This window comes from Podarcis vaucheri (genome assembly GCF_965113315.1).
Source record: "Podarcis vaucheri genome assembly, chromosome: 6".
Lineage (NCBI taxonomy): Eukaryota > Metazoa > Chordata > Lepidosauria > Squamata > Lacertidae > Podarcis > Podarcis vaucheri.
Window position 1 is genome coordinate 33891436 of NC_138764.1, and position 16605 is coordinate 33908040.

General features: G+C 45.6%; 1 long non-coding RNA gene across 1 annotated transcript in view; it reads right to left on the reverse strand.

The window, feature by feature from the left end:
* Positions 1 to 7293: 7293 nt before the first annotated feature.
* LOC309535229 overlaps positions 7294 to 16605 on the reverse strand; it is a 31083-nt gene continuing 21771 nt past the window's right edge. The window contains exons 2-3 of the long non-coding RNA XR_014221141.1: positions 16254 to 16373; positions 7294 to 7689 (exon numbers count right to left, since the gene is read on the reverse strand). This is a non-coding gene — a long non-coding RNA (uncharacterized lncRNA). The remainder of the gene's footprint in view (positions 7690 to 16253; positions 16374 to 16605) is intronic.

Consider the following 16605-nt stretch of genomic DNA (forward strand, 5'->3'; position numbering starts at 1 on the left):
TCATTTTGATTTAAGCACAATTTTATTATGGAGTGGGAAGTCAGAGTTTCATAATGGATGATAGACAGACAGACAATGTCTAATCCTTGTTTAAAAAGGTAAAGGGACCCCTGACCATTAGGTCCATTTGCGGATGACTCTGGGGTTGTGCGCTCATCTCACTCTATAGGCCAAGGGAGCCGGCATACAGCTTCCGGGTCATGTGGCCAGCAGGACTCAGCCGCTTCTGGCGAACCAGAGCAGTGCACGGAAACGCTATTTACCTTCCCGCCAGAGCGGTACCTATTTATCTACTTGCACTTTGACGTGCTTTGGAACTGCTAGGTGGGCAGGAGCAGGGACCAAGCAACGGGAGCTCACCCTGGCCAGGGATTCGAACCGCCGACCTTCTGATCAGCAAGCCCTAGGCTCTGTGGTTTAGACCACAGCACCACCCGCCTCCCTTGTCATCCTTGTTTAGGATGCTACTAATAGGGAAAGTTGATCAGAGGGTAAGTATGCTAGTCAGCACTTGTCTTAACTGCCCACTCAGAATAGTTTCTGACATCCTCAGAGCACTTGGCCATTTCATAGTAAATGCTGGTGTATGTCATATATACAAGATTTTTGCTCTGGAAAGCAACTGTTAGAAAGCAAAATGCTAAAAGGTAAGGGATGGGTAGCAAAAGCTGACCCTAGTTTTAGAGATTAAGGATACCATTTTAGACACTTGCATATGTAGTGCTTTGTTTTATTCACTCATTAAACCAACCCAAACAGCTGGTTCTTTGCTCCTTAAGGCTGAGACCTCCCAACCAAGGAGGGAAATGTGAGTAATTTCTATTTCTAGTCATTCTTACAGGGTGAAGTAAAGTATATCAGGTGTCATATCTGGCTTGTGTAAGAAGCACCCTTCAACTAAGATGGTTATGGAATCCCAATGATTCCTGAATGCTCGGGGAAATTCGGGTTGCATGGATGACACTTCTTTTGAAGCCCTCGTCTCACTACCTGGAATGGTGAGATGGAAAGGGCTATTAACAGGTATCATGAAATACCTTCTTCGATGCTGAGGAGCTCCCCCCTGGTTTTCCCAGTAAGCTTGAGGCAATGAAGCAGGCTGGACCACCACTGGCACAAAAGTCGCAACCAAGCTGATCGAACACAGATTAAAATATATAATCACCCCCTACCATTGAGACAGGTGTCTTATGGAGAACCTTTCCTCCATATCAGCCAGCCTAGGCTCTTAGATCGGCAGAAGGGACCTTATTGTTGCCCCACTGGCAAATGTTGCTTCTTGTGTGGGGATGCAGGATAACGCCTTCTCAGTAACTGTGCTCTGGCTGTGGAACTCTCTCTCCTCTTGGCAGTATAGATGACTACGTCACCGATGAGCTTTGGTTACGTAATTAACACATCTTGGCTGCTCCTGGTGTGGAGTTGGGGGATATTTGCATTATGAACTGTTGCTCTTAATCTGAATTTTAGCTGTCATTTTGTTGTAAGCACTGTGTTTTATTTTGTGTTGGGACCATGTCTGTGGTGAAAAGCAGCCTGCCAATATATATATATATATATATATATATATATATATATATATATATATATGCTTTCGTAGATTTTCACGGGTACAGGAATGCAGGTTTTGGTGTCTTCGGGTGTCTTCCCGTGTAAGAGTCGGGGTGTCTGTGCGACGTTTCGACGAGGTCTCACTCGTCATCTTCAGGCTGGTGCTTTCGGCTTCTTGTTACTGGAACAGAGCAGAATCTGGTGTTTGAGTTCCTATAAATACTGTTGAGGGGTGTGGTGTATAGCCTCCAACGTTCTGGGCAGAGAGGAAGTTCCTAGATTAGTGTGCCTTTTCTTCTTTTGTTCCTTAATTACTTGAGGGATATCTTGAGTGATTTCATGAGTGATATTCTGAATACCACTGGGTGGGTCATTAAGTGTAGATTAGTTGCTAAAGCTTTCGTGTCTTGACCTCTTGAGCTTGTGAAGAGTTTTTCTGAGAAGATGGCTGTGCTGCATTTAGTTGTCCTCTGGCTTGGCTTCGTGTATAGGGGCGAGCTGTGGTCCACAGACATATTACAGACTCCATCCAGTAGCCAAACTATAGTGGCACCTCCGGATGCTGCACCCCCCTGCAATCCCTACACAGATCTGGCTGGCACAAGGCACAAAACCACAGCTCGCCCCTATACACGAAGCCAAGCCAGAGCACAACTAAATGCAGCACAGCCATCTTCTCAGAAAAACTCTTCACAAGCTCAAGAGGTCAAGACACGAAAGCTTTAGCAACTAATCTACACTTAATGACCCACCCAGTGGTATTCAGAATATCACTCATGAAATCACTCAAGATATCCCTCAAGTAATTAAGGAACAAAAGAAGAAAAGGCACACTAATCTAGGAACTTCCTCTCTGCCCAGAACGTTGGAGGCTATACACCACACCCCTCAACAGTATTTATAGGAACTCAAACACCAGATTCTGCTCTGTTCCAGTAACAAGAAGCCGAAAGCACCAGCCTGAAGATGACGAGTGAGACCTCGTCGAAACGTCGCACAGACACCCCGACTCTTACACGGGAAGACACCCGAAGACACCAAAACCTGCATATATACACACACACACACACACACACACACACACACACACACACCAATAGGGTGCCTGGCTCATCAAAATACCTGGCATGACTGAGGCCTCCCAGGGATGTAGCTAGGACCAGCTTATCGAAACAGCTGCTGTCAGCTGTTCACAGGAGCCTGTGCCAGAAGCAGGGGGGGGGAGAGAGAGAGAGAGAGAGAGAGAAAGCTAGGTCTTGTTTGTCAAAGGAACCAGCAGCAGTAGCCCAAGCAATATATATGACAAAGGGAGGTGAGGTGTGACAGGACTGGAGGCAGGTGAATGTTGATGATATCCCAAGTCTTTATAAGGGACCAGGAAAAATACTAGGAACAATTCTAAGGGAATTAATTTCTAAGCATTTTGATGACTAGGAGAAGCCAGCATGGACTTGTCAGATTCTGCCAGACTAATCTTTTTTGGGTGTCTGAGGTTAATAGTTTAGTGGACTGTGGGAACGCTTTGGACCTAATTTATCTTGATTTCAGCAAAGTATTTGACAAAGTTCCCCATTATATTTTGATTAGCAAATGGATTGAATACAGATTAGATGGTAATGCTGTGAGGTGGCTTAAAAGTAAAGGAACCCTGGATGGTTAAGTCCAGTCAAAGGCGACTATGGGGTGCGGCGCTCATCTCGCTTTAGGTCAAGGGAGCCAACGTTTGTCCACAGACAGCTTTCTGGGTCATGTGGCCAGCATGACTAAACCACTTCTGGCGCAACGGAACACCATGACGGAAGCCAGAGCTCATGGAAACGCCATTTACCATCCCGCTGCAGCGGTACCTATTTATCTACTTGCACTGGTGTGCTTTCGAATTGCTGGGTTGACTGAAGTTGGGGCAGAGTGTGGATTCAAACCGCCAGCCTTTTGACCAGCAAACCCAAGAGGCTCTGTGGTTTAGACCACAGCGCCACCCACGTCCCTGTGAGGTGGCTTTACAGCTGGTTCAAAAACCACACTCTTGAGCAGGAAGACTCCAAGAAGTATTTCCTGTTCCTTCTCTCTCTCCTCCTCAACTAGCCATGTAGACTGATGTTTGTATGCATATTCCAGCACCAGGTTCATGCTTGAAGCTGTTTCTCCTGTAAATATATCATATTTTTCAGTGTATGGGACACCCCCATGTATCAGACAACCCCTATTTTTTTGAACCCAAAATTAAGAAATCAATATTTCTTTGGTTGTTGAGCGTTTTAGTCTGCCCACCCTTCTCTGTATTCACTATCCGTGTTAAAGACAAATGTGGAAAATTATCATAAAGCCACTCCATAAAGTAATTTGAGGAATAAAAGCATCACCCCATCTCTAAAGGCTAGGAATGGGTCTACATACAAGAAAAAATGCTATTAAAAAATGAGAAATTAAATTGTTATAACAAAAGGAGGGAGCTATGTAAAAACTGCATAGAACGTGTTTTTGCTCCCTTGCGCCATCTGGTGTTGCATGTTTATAACGAATTCAAAACGTTTTTTGGCTAATGTAGCTGAGTCCTAGGAGAGAGAGAGTGCTTGGCAGAGCTCCTGGGGAAAGGACTCCTACAACTGTGGAGCCACCACTGAGTAGCCCCCGCTATTAGCCAGCTGACCTTCACTAGTGGTCAACCACTTGGGTAGGTTCAAAAACATTTGTGAAGCCTTGTTGGGTGTGCTGCACATTTCGATTTTCAACGGAAGGTCTGCCCCCCATCCAGATAAGCTCCCAGTCACTGCCCATGGCATATGCTCATCAAAGACAAAGACACACACATATCATAAGGTTAGAAGTTACAGTCCTTGATAACGTGCGCATCGCTCCTCAGAAGAGCTCCGTTCTCTCTGGCAAATTGCTTGAGCAGAGGCTGCAACACATCACATGTTTATGTATGTATATTCTAATTATACATGCTGCGTTATCTACCTACTTAATTACAGCTGTAGTTTAGAGATTAAAGTTTATATGCTTTGTGATGCATGCGCACCCATGCATAGTTATGCATTCATGCTTGAAAGGAGCATCATTAAATATTCATCATTACTGCTCAGATTAGTTGTCAGATCCTATAGAATACAAGGGGCACCTGCTATCTTTCACTGTTTTAAATTCAGCAACGAGCGAACAGCCGTATTTTACATCTCGCAGTTAATGTACTTCTCTCCACCCCCCGCCCCTTTAAAAAAAAAAAAAAATCTTTCGGCTTACGTGTTGGGAAGGGTGGAGGAGGTGGGGAGGGGAATGTGCTGTAGAATCCAATATGTTACAATCTTTGTTTACAGTGCATTTAAAGGGTTTATTGATTTATCAATAAGTGCCCCTTCTGCTGAGTGCAAGTCTGAGGCCCTGTTCAGTGCAGAGCAGCTATAGCATGTCAGCCTGGAAGCCGGGAGGTCTAAAGGTTTTTTCTGGGGAGAGCTGGGTAATGTAAGGTCATACCTTTGTAACCTATAGCATCTCCTAAACTTTGTTGGTGGCGTAAAACGCTGGATAGTTCAAAATTTAGAAACAACACATCTGTTATTTTTAATGTTGTGTATCTGGTATGGGAAGAGTGAAATAAGAGCCCCACAGGGTTTTCTTTTTAAATATAGAAATCTGATAGATTTATCAAAGTGAACCTGTATGTTACAAAATGAGACATTTTTGTTTGTGCAGTATATATAAATATCATATATAATATATCATATCATATATCTCTATATATGATTATTATGACCAAAGTATGGATCTATCTATCTATCTATCTATCATCTATCTATCTATCTATCTATCTATCTATCTATCTATCTATCATCTATCTATCTCACTCACTTTGCCTTAATCTCTCTATTTGCTACTGCTTAAATTGCTTATTTTCCTACAGATGAGAAATACAGTTGTTAAATGCCACTCAGCTTCCCCCTCCTCATTGCAGCTGGACTGGCAATAGCCACCGATTTCTCTCTCTCCCCCCTCCACCCAAACAGAGGGGAAGAAATATATAGGTCCATGAATCAATCTAGATAATGGGGAAGGCTGAATGTAATAAATAATACAGTAACAACCCTAAACTAATGAGCTGTTGCTAAGGTACATTTCACAGGCTCATCCTCTATATAAAAAGTCACTAATAATCCCTTGGTGTAATCAGATGATAAAGCTTTGCCATAAGGCAACACCTGTGCAATTAAAACTGCAGATTCTTTTGCACGTTTCATTAATTTCAGGATTTTGTAAAGGCACAATGACTGCACTAATAATCTAGTCTACTTGACTCCATGTCTACTGGAAACAGGGTGTCTAATTAGGTAAAGGTAATTAATTAGAGATAAATGGAGCTAATCAGACTCAGTTAACACTAGTTCTCTGAATTAAGACATTTGGGGACACCTACTATTCCACTGCCTTTGATATTTTCCCAACAAAGAGTTGGAGGGGAACAAGAAAGCATTTCATTGATGTCATTCCAACAGGCCGCAACAATTCCATAAATGTTTTTATTAACATTGGTAGCCTCGCTAGAGTCCATAGGGAGTTATGTAAGTGGTCATTATACACAAGGTTTCAGTATTGAAGGGCCATTATGAATTTGGGATTGTGCAAACCAAATACTCTGTATCTGATTTGCCACATGACAGAAAAGGCAATTACTGGAGGTGGGTGGAACTTCCCAGAGAACTTCAACCAATCTTTTTTAAAAAAATAAATGAGCTGCCTTTGAGATTTCTCAGGGTTTGTTTTGTTTTTGCCTATGAAGGAATCGGTGAATGAAAATTTTGTTTCCAATTTCAGGTTAGGCAAAATTTGATGGCAACTGTAATAGTAATGAAAGATTAGGGGGTGGGTTGAGGTGAAGAGTACATCTATAATAACACACACCACAATCAGGAAAAAAAAGTTGTTTGTGTGAAACAGGAAGTGCCATTTTCTCTTTAAGAATTCCTTTACCAAATCCCAAAACTGTTTCTTTGAACTCTTGAGACTTTGAAGCAGTTTGATGTTTTAATCTTTTGGCAGATTTTGGGTTTCAGTAGAGAGACTGGGTTCCTAAGTCATTACTAGAGTCCATATATCCTGGATGACACTATATATTTATTTTTTTAAATGCTGTATGCTTTGTGATCAGGACCTTGTTTGAACTGCAGATTAGCTGCAATCTCTCTGTAGTTGAAGAATAGCTACTTTGGCATTATGTAATAAAATTTAGACACCACTTGATTGTAAAAAAAATAAACAACACCCAAAACTATTAAAGCGATTTTTTTAAAAAATTAAACAATAAAAGCAGGGAAAATTTACAGCCATACTTTAAAATTTATGTCTTTTATATACAAAAGTTAAAATACTAAAACAGATTTAAATTACCTCAACTTTCCAAGCAATCTGGATAGACTTGTCTAAACAATCATGTTTTTAGCAGGCACCTAAAAGAGTACAGTGAATGTGCTTCATTGATATCAATAGCAAAGTTGTTCTTGTGCAGATATCACCAATTTTGTCTTGTACCCCCTACCCATTCTTCTGCAAAGAACTACTCATCCCAGTAACTGAATACAGGGTTTTGGGTCTTCACAAAACATTATTCTCTACAATCTACATGAAAGCCCATTCTGTTTCATTTTAAACCCAGGGATAACATTCAACAGGGCAATGTTTTCCAGAATTTTAAGTGTGAATGAGATCCGTCCGGTGAAGAATACATGACACAATAGACCCAAAGATCACCGGCACCCTGTTCAAACTGAAATATTACCAACACCTGCAAAAGTTGATTGAAGATTGCATTGGGTTGGAATAAAAATGATTACCCAAATATTTCACCTCTTTATTTGGTTCTTTGGCTCTGACATATTTCTCGAGGGCAGTCTATCCCATTGGCATTTGGTTCTGCGTGCCATGTATTCTTATCTAGTTATCATAAAGACCACTTTAGTATTGACTGAGTTATTGATATTTTCCCAAAGACTTAACATTCCTTCCCTCTTGCAGAATGTTGAGCCAGCTGTACTCCTTCGTGACCACGTTGTGGGTTGCAATCCAATATTTGGAAAACGCAGATACAGGTAATTTGAAAGAACTGCTTATCTATGTCAGGCTCACCAAATCGTCATAAACTGTAATCTGTGAGAGCAAAGCAAATAAAAGCCATTTTTTTAAATTCCAAAACTGTAATGGAGGGAAGGAATCTTTGCTCTTTGGAAGCCCCACCTTGTGACTTGCCACCCACTGGAAGGTTGGAAACTTCTAATCTTGATTGTTAAAAGTGCTTGGAGAGATTTTTTGAAATAATGAAAAATGCTGTAAATAAATAAGGAGTGTTCTGGGAATGAGACCTTGTTGAGAGAGTTTTAGCCTAAAGCATGTTTTTTAAGCAGCCAAGTTCCACTCTCCTAAAAGGAGCATTTATAATGGAAACGCCTGAACCTTTTAACTCTGCTAGTACTGTCAGAGAGTGTTGTAACTGGACATGAAAATCTTCATTGTGTTAGAACTGTCAGCAGAAACAGGAAGGATCCCTCTTGAAGGATAAATATGGTCTAGAATAGTCAACAGTGCAATTAAAGACTTTTAAGTCTCTGGACCTGATGGGTTCTAATCAACACTGCATGAGTGGATGTTCAACTGTGCAATGGGACTTCCTTTTCCTTTCTTTCCCTCATGTACCCACCAACTCTGTTCTGGAAGGCATCATCCAACATTGCATGGATCCCTCGTTTGTGAGTTAATCCTGTGACGTATATCTGAAGGAGTGTCTCCACCCCCATCGTTCTACCCAGACACTGAGGTCCAGCGCCGAGGGCCTTCTGGTGGTTCCCTCACTGTGAGAAGCCAAGTTACAGGGAACCAGGCAGAGGGTCTGCCCTGTGGAATGCCCTCCCATCAGATGTCAAAAGGAACAACAACTACCAGACTTTTAGAAGACATCTGAAGGCAGTCCTGTTTAGGGAAGCTTTTAATGTTTGATGTATTACGGTATTTTAATATTTTGTTGGAAGCCGCCCACAGTGGCTGGGGAGGCCCAGCCAGATGGGCGTGGTATGAATTATTATTATTATTATTATTATTATTATTATTATTATTATTATTAAATGTAACAGGTGTCCCATGGTCCCAAAGCACCCTCCCCCCAAGCTGATTATGAGGGTGTACAGAGAGATGGAGGTGACAAGTTCTGCTGCACACACAGAAGTCTGTTGTGTGAGGTCGTGAAAAGGATGCAGAGGATGTGAAAAGGATGCAGAGGACCAGACTCCTGGCATCAGCACTGGAGGAGAAGAAGAGGAATAGTCTGATGGGGCCATGTCTGCACTCAAGGAGGAAATGAAGCTTTAACAGCTTTCTCAGTGACACAGCTTAAACATTTTCCGTGTTACCTCTCTCCTTTGTAGGTCCATTATGGCACTGATGTCTCTGTGTCCGAGTCTCCTGTCCCAATTGCAGAACCACCTCATCCTTCTGGTTTGAGCGTCCCACTTTAGCAGATTGTGGTTCTGAAGGTTTAGTCTCATACACGCCATCTATTAGACTTGCTTCAACATACGCTATGTGTTAAGTTGTGGGCAAACATATCAGACGACACAGAGATTCTTCCAAAGCAGCTCTTTATTTGTAAGCTGGAACAGAACTGAACTGAGGAGCTCAGTCAGCCTGCTTATATAGAGCTCCACTAGAATGCAACAGTAACCATTTTCTGTAACCAGCCAATCACTGAATGTCACTTTCGATCCTTCATTTGCATACAAACTATCCAATCACTGAACGTCACTTTCGAGCCTTCATTTGCATACAAACTATCCAATCACTGAACGTCACTTTCGATCCTTCATTTGCATAACTATCTACAGTATCCCCCTGCTGGCCCAGGGTGAGAACTTCAGTACATAACACTATGCCCTTGCCCTCTTGGTTCTTGAGAAGCGGAAGGTTCAGGAAAACCTCTGAAGGATCTTTCGTTTTTGGAGAGAGATGGGAAGGAGCACCAGAGACTAACGACACCTTTGTTAATAGCTATTTACAAATGTACAGCTACAATACTGTGCTGACTCTTGAGGTGTTCTTTCTCCCCCCCCCCCCACGGCTTAGTTCCTTACAGAGCACAGCAACGAACTGTACCTAAGAAGAATTTCAGGAGTGCAATTGCACCTATTGGTGAGTTTCCAGACTGAGCCTCGGGAAAACGAAACTTTGTAATGCCATTTACTGGCTTCTGTGTTGTATTTGCCGAACTGGAAGTTGATGCAAAACTGCAGAGTATTTCTAAGGTCTCTAGAGCAAAGGATGCTTTTTGATCATTACAATCAAGTACGGCGTAGTGGTGAGAGTATGGGGTAAGAGAGCACTGGGTTCGAATTCCCATTCAACAATAAAACTCAGTTGGCGACCTTAGGCCAATCCTTGTCTCTTGGCATAACCTTTATCTCAAAAAAGATTGTTGTGAGGATAAAATGGGATGGCTCCACTTCCCTGAGCTGCTTGGGGTGTAAATGTGATAAAAAGGTAAAGGTAAAGCTTGGGGTGTAAATGTGATAAAAAGGTAAAGGTAAAGGGACCCTTGACCATTAGGTCCAGTCGTGGCCGACTCTGGGGTTGCGGTGCTCATCTCGCTTTATTGGCCGAGGGAGCTGGCGTACAGCTTCCGGGTCATGTGGCCAGCATGACTAAGCCGCTTCTGGCGAACCAGAACAGAGCACGGAAATGCCGTTTACCTTCCTGCCGGAGCGGTACCTATTTATCTACTTGTACTTTGACGTGCTTTGGAACTGCTAGGTTGGCAGGAGCAGGGACCGAGCACCGGGAGCTCACCCCGTCGCAGGGATTCGAACCGCCAACCTTCTGATCGTCAAGTCCTAGGCCCTGTGGTTTAACCCACAGGGCCACCCGCGCCCCTGTAAATGTGACGGTGATCATTAAATAGAGAGGGAAAATAAGGCAACTTCAACAACAATCACAAATAAAATATATGAACTCAATAAAAGAGGAGGAACATTAACCTGTTAAGAATAACTTACCTTTTCTTTTCTATTTCCAGCCATTCCTCTTGGCTTTTGACTGCTATTTACTCAAGTGATATCAAAGTAAGCTTCCCCACAGCCAGGAGCTATAAGGCAGCCTATAATCCCCCATCTTGTCAGCCACTCACTAGATTCTGTGCCAGGAATTGAACTGTTGTTCTTAAAAACAGTGGTTGGTTCCTGCACCGTCTTAGGACCCAGCAGGCCAGCTTCACATCTTAATTTCTCTTTATCTAAACACTGAAGCGCAGAAACTGATTGAGGAGGGCGCGAAGTCAAAGCCAGACTCCAGTATTTTCCGCTCATATAATCAATGAGAAGTGAACTAAATATCTCTTAAAACACAGCGCTCCACCTGATTTCGTATGCTCCACAAGCCAGAAGAGAGGAAATGGATGATGGATGTGCAGAGAGGGAGTATAGGAAAGAGAGGAAAAGAGAAAATGGGGCTTACTCCCAAGTAAGTGGATATAGTACTGCAGCCTTTGGAAATGCCATCCAAATAGGCCATCCAGGACTGATGATGTGATACGTAGTTGTGCCCCACTTTCCAGGCGCAGGTCTGGAGTTTAAAACTCTGTGTCTGAGCAGTTTTTTTGTCCCACATTTTACCCACATTTTACCACAGAATCAGAGCAAAAGGTGATCCACAGAACACCCAGTTGAGAGCTACAGTTCCCAGAGTTCCCTGGGAAGAGGGGATTGGTTGTTGAACCATTCTGAGAATAGGGGTCTCCTAACAGCTAACAGGGGACGCGGGTGGCGCTGTGGGTAAAACCTCAGCGCCTAGGACTTGCCGATCGCATGGTCGGCAGTTCGAATCCCCGCGGCGGGGTGTGCTCCCGTTGCTCGGTCCCAGCGCCTGCCAACCTAGCAGTTCAAAAGCACCCCCGGGTGCAAGTAGATAAATAGGGACTGCTTACTAGCGGGAAGGTAAACGGCGTTTCCGTGTGCTGCGCTGGCTCGCCAGAGCAGCTTCGTCACGCTGGCCACGTGACCCGGAAGTGTCTGCGGACAGCACTGGCTCCCGGCCTCTAGAGTGAGATGAGTGCACAACCCTAGAGTCTGTCAAGACTGGCCCGTACGGGCAGGGGTACCTTTACCTTTACCTTTAACAGCTAACAGAGGGATGCGGGTGGCGCTGTGGGTTAAACCACAGAGCCTAGGACTTGCCGATCAGAAGGTCGGTGGTTTGAATCCCCGCGACGGGGTGAGCGCCCGTTGCTCGGTCCCTGCTCCTGCCAACCTAGCAATTCGAAAGCACACCAAAGTGCAAGTAGATAAATAGGTACCACTCCGGCAGGAAGGTAAACAGTGTTTCTGTGCACTGCTCTGGTTCGCCAGAAGCAGCTTAGTCATGCTGGCCACATGACCCGGAAGCTGTATGCTGGCTCCCTCGGCCAATAAAGCGAGATGAGCGCCGCAACTCCAGAGTCGGCTACGACTAGACCTAATGGTCAGGGGTCCCTTTACCTTTACCTTTAACAGTTACCAGCACCCTTAACAAGCTATAGTTCCCAGCATCCTTTGGGAGGGGGAAGCCATAGCTGTTCAAAGTGGCATGATGCTTTAAAAGTACAGTGTAGATCAGGGGTGTCAAACTCAAATTCATCGGGGGGCCACATCAGCAGTTTGGTCACCCTCAAAGGGCCGGTTGTATCTGTAGGACTTTATCAAAGTTATTTTTCCTTAGGCACTGGTGTGTGTTGTCTTGAACCTATACACTATTTAATATACCTATTCCAGTACGATTTTAAATAAGAATAGAAGAAGAAATAATAATGATTTTTAAAAAAGATGACGAGATGGGCTTCCAGGCAGACTGGAGCTCCAACGGGGAGGAGACAGGAGCCTGTCCCAACAGAGCAGAGCAGAAGCAAATCTTGCCTCCCCCCGCCCTGCGGCCGCACTCAGGAGTCGGAGGATACGGAGCTGCAGTTTGGACAGCAGCAGTTTCTTCCTTGCAAGGGAGCCCCAGCGGCACTGTGGGCACGGGTGGCCAGGATGTCCTGCTGGGGCCCCGAGCTGCTGCAGTTGCTCCTGGGGAGGGGGCTATCCGCCAAGTCCTCCGGCCCGGAGAAAGCCGATGTGTTGGCGTGGGGAGGGGGGCGGTGTTTCGTAGCCAGGCTCCCGCAGCCAAGTTGCTGGCAGGCTCCCACTTTGCTCCAGCTGCCCAGATGCTGGCGCGGTCCTCTTCGGGGTGGGAGGCGCCCCTGCTTTGCGGTGTGGCACACCGCCCGCTCGCCCGGCTCCCTCCACCCCACTCTGCGCAGCTGAACCGGCAGCAGCTTCGCCTCTCCCAGCCCAGCCAGGGCGCGCCGCCTGCGGCAAGACCTGCGCCGGGTCCCCACTCTCCACTTGCCTCCACCGTTCCCTTCCCTGCCTGCCAGCCCCGCCCACCAGGGCGACCCCAGCCAGCCCCTGGCCCCGCGCCCCCGGCCATCTCCTCGCCTGCTGCAGCGCCGCAGTGGCCTCTTCTTGCGGCCCGAGCGAGCGGCGTCCCAAGCGTGGCTCTCGCTCCCTGCCCTCGCTGCCAGCCTCCGCAGCTCCCTCAGGCTCCAAAAGTTGCCGCGCGCGTGACCCGCCCCCTCGAGCAGCCACGCCTGGGAGGCTCCGAGGGGCGGAGGCAGCCGGCTCCGAGCTCGGCTTCGCGGGACCGCCTCCTCCGCAGCGAGCCCTGGACTGGACCGAGCGAGCAGAAAGCCTCTTTGCCCGGCCCGCGAGGCAGGCGAAAGTTGAGGGACCGGCCGGTAGGCAAGGCCGACGGGGTGCGTCGATTGGAGCCCTGTCTGCAAGCAGGCAGGGAAGGCTTCCTCGCCCTTGATGCCACGGGCCACATGACGAGGTCTGGCGGGCCGGATTCGGCCCGCGGGCCTTGTGTTTGACACCCGTGGTGTAGATGGTGTGTTGTACACTAAACCTGACATGGATATGGAAGGTAGCTGCCATTTTGTTTTTCGCGACTGATGTCACAGGCGCTTGCCAATAGATGGCTGTGACAGCCCCACCTCTGTAATCCCAATGGCGCTGCAAAGTGTAATGGAAGCCCCTGCTGGATGAAAAATTGCAGCACCTCAGCATCGGCTGTAAATCATAGTGGAGTTTTTTTAGGCCAGCTGCCCCACAGCTGTTCCTTGCGCCCCTTATAAAGCCATGTTTGAAAGTCCAGTGTAACACGAAGCTGAAGCTGGAAGTTAAAATTGCCAAGGCCTATGTGGAGATGTCTTCACTTACCTGGGAGTAAGACCCACTGAACTCAATGGGGTTTACTTTCGAGTCGACATGCATTGCTATTGCACTTGTATCCAGTGTTGCCTTGGTCCAGTATATCTGAAGGAGCGTCTCCACCCCCATCGTTCTACCCGGACACTGAGGTCCAGCACCGAGGGCCTTCTGGCGGTTCTCTCGCTGCAAGAAGCCAAGTTACAGGGAACCAGGCAGAGGGCCTTCTCGGTAGTGGCGCCCTCCCTGTGGAACTCCCTCCTATTAGATGTCAAAGAGAACAACTACCAGACATCTGAAGGCAGCCCTGTTTATGGAAGCTTGTAATGTTTGATGTATTACAGTATTTTAATATTTTTCTGGAAGCCGCCCAGAGTGGCTGGGGAAGCCCAGCCAGATGGGCGGGGTATAAATAATATATTGTTGTTGTTGTTGTTGTTGTTGTTGTTGTTGTTGTTGTTGTTGTTGTTATTTATATGGCACTCTTTAGATTCTGCCAGAGGTTACTGACAAAATGTAATTCCCTTCTAGCAGAAGTTCCCCTGCTAAACTGTTATTGGGAAATTGCTTGCTGTGACTGAGCCACAATAATGTATTGCCCATGTTGTAAAATGATGATTTGCAAAGCGTCCTTTTCTTCTGGGACTCCTCTAAAACTTCCCCGCTATACTGTTCAAGAAGCGTTTTAACTACATGACAGTTGTCGAATGTTTAATATTTCAAAGAGAAAGTTCATAAATTTAATAGTTTCTTTTATTATAACTCTTTTGGATGCAATTAGCCGAGGGTGTACTTTAAACTGCCTTCTCCTTACTATCAAATTGGGTGGGTTCCCCCCCCCTTTTTTATGTTTCAGAAAGAGGATGCGGGGGAAGGTCTGTCAAACCACGGGCCTTCTCCCTTGGTGCACATTATTAGAGTCTTTTTAGAGACAAGCAAGCAATTTTGCTGTCATTGGTCTTGTTCAAATAGACTCTGTTTATTTATGCAATACACTTGGGGAAGGGTGTCGAAGGAAAGCTCACCACCGAGCAGCTGACACCGAACCTGCACACTCATCTGAAAATACTCTCAAACAATGCACTGTCAGAGAGAGTTCACTTTAAGAAATATCGCTGATAGCACACTTTGTGCCTCTCTCCTTCACTATGAGGCCAATTTATATCGCTCTGGCAGGGCAGAAGGGATATGAAGTGGGAGGGTGGGATTAGGTTTGCATCCTTTTTGGACAATGGGGATGTGATGGCTACTTACAAAAAGGAAAAAAAAGGGGGGGAATCCATCACTGAAAAAGAGTGCAGATATTTGCATAAATCTGCATACAGTGGTACCTTGGCACTCAAACAACTTGGAACCCAAACACTGCAAACCAGGAAGTAAGTGTTCTGGTTTGCGGACATTTTTTGGAAGCCGAACATGCTCCGTTTTGAGTGTTATGTTTTCGTTTTGAGTGCCGCAATACCATCTGAGTGTTACACTGAGGTCTGTCTGGTTTTGCTATTTATTTTGCTTTTTTGTTTTTGTGGCTCTTTTTGTTTTTTTGTGACTGTGTGCAGCCCAGTTCAGCTACTGATTGATTGATTGTGTGACTGCAGTACATTGTTTATTGCTTTCATTTTCAGTGGTCTCGTTAGATAGTAAAATCCACGTTAAATTGCTGTTTTAGGGGTTGCTTTTAAAAGTCTGGAATGGATTAATCCATTTTGCATTACTTTCTATGGGAAAGCGCGCCTTGGTTTTGGAACGGAATTCTGGAACGGATTAAGTTTGACAACCAAGCTACCACTGTCTTCTAATACAGGCACATACAAACACAAACTGATGCAAATGTTGAAATAATTTACTGTAATATAAATGCAATGCATCTTTCCATAGTGGGGGCTGGGAAGGGTGCGGTCGTCTCAGTCTGCTGTCAAGGTGCTCCCTGTTGATACGCCTGGTCTTCTCTTTGAACCAGCCTCAGACTGGACTTCAAATAGAATACAGCTTCAAATAGAGTACTCTAAGACAGGACACATGGCCCTTTGAGCAGACAAAGAGTAATGCAAAAATGACTCATGTGCTAAAGGAAGTTTGGTTTTTGGTGAACTGCGGCAGTGGCGTAGCGTGGTGGGTGCAGGGGGGGCCGGCCGCACCGGGCACAACATCTGGGGGTTAGGGTTAGGGGGCGCAAATCCACGGGTTAGGGGGCGCAAATTACTTGCCTTGCCCCGGGTGCTGACAACCCACGCTACGCCACTGAACTGCGGCCAGCTTTTTAACCCTGTACAGAGTTGGTCCAATGTTTTTTGCTGCCTGAGCAGCATATAGCATATTCCCTCCATGCCAAGGTGGATAGTATTCAAGCCGATCATGTCGTTTCGGTACCTGAGGCAGAAACCCCACAAGTACCTTTCGTGTGTTTTTCCTGTCATTAAAAATACAACGATAGTAAAATGATGAACAACTTACTGTTTGGTTAGGACACCTCCACAGATCAGCTGATTGCAGTGGCTGTCTCACACTGCCTAACAGTAGGGCCGGCTTGCTCAGTAGCTTACGTGTGGCTCATGGGCAACCCTTTCTGCAGATCTGCAGGGAGGCAAATACTCACAGAATCATAGAATAGTAGAGTTGGAAGGGACCACGTGGGTCATCTAGTCCAGCCCCTGCAATGCAGGAATCTTTGCCCAACATGGGGCTCGACCCACAACCCTGAGACTAAGAATCTGTGCATCCCAGAACAAAATTATCATTATTATTTATTAAATTTGTTTACCGCCCTATATCCGCAGGTCTCAGGGGACTCAGCTATACAGCTGCA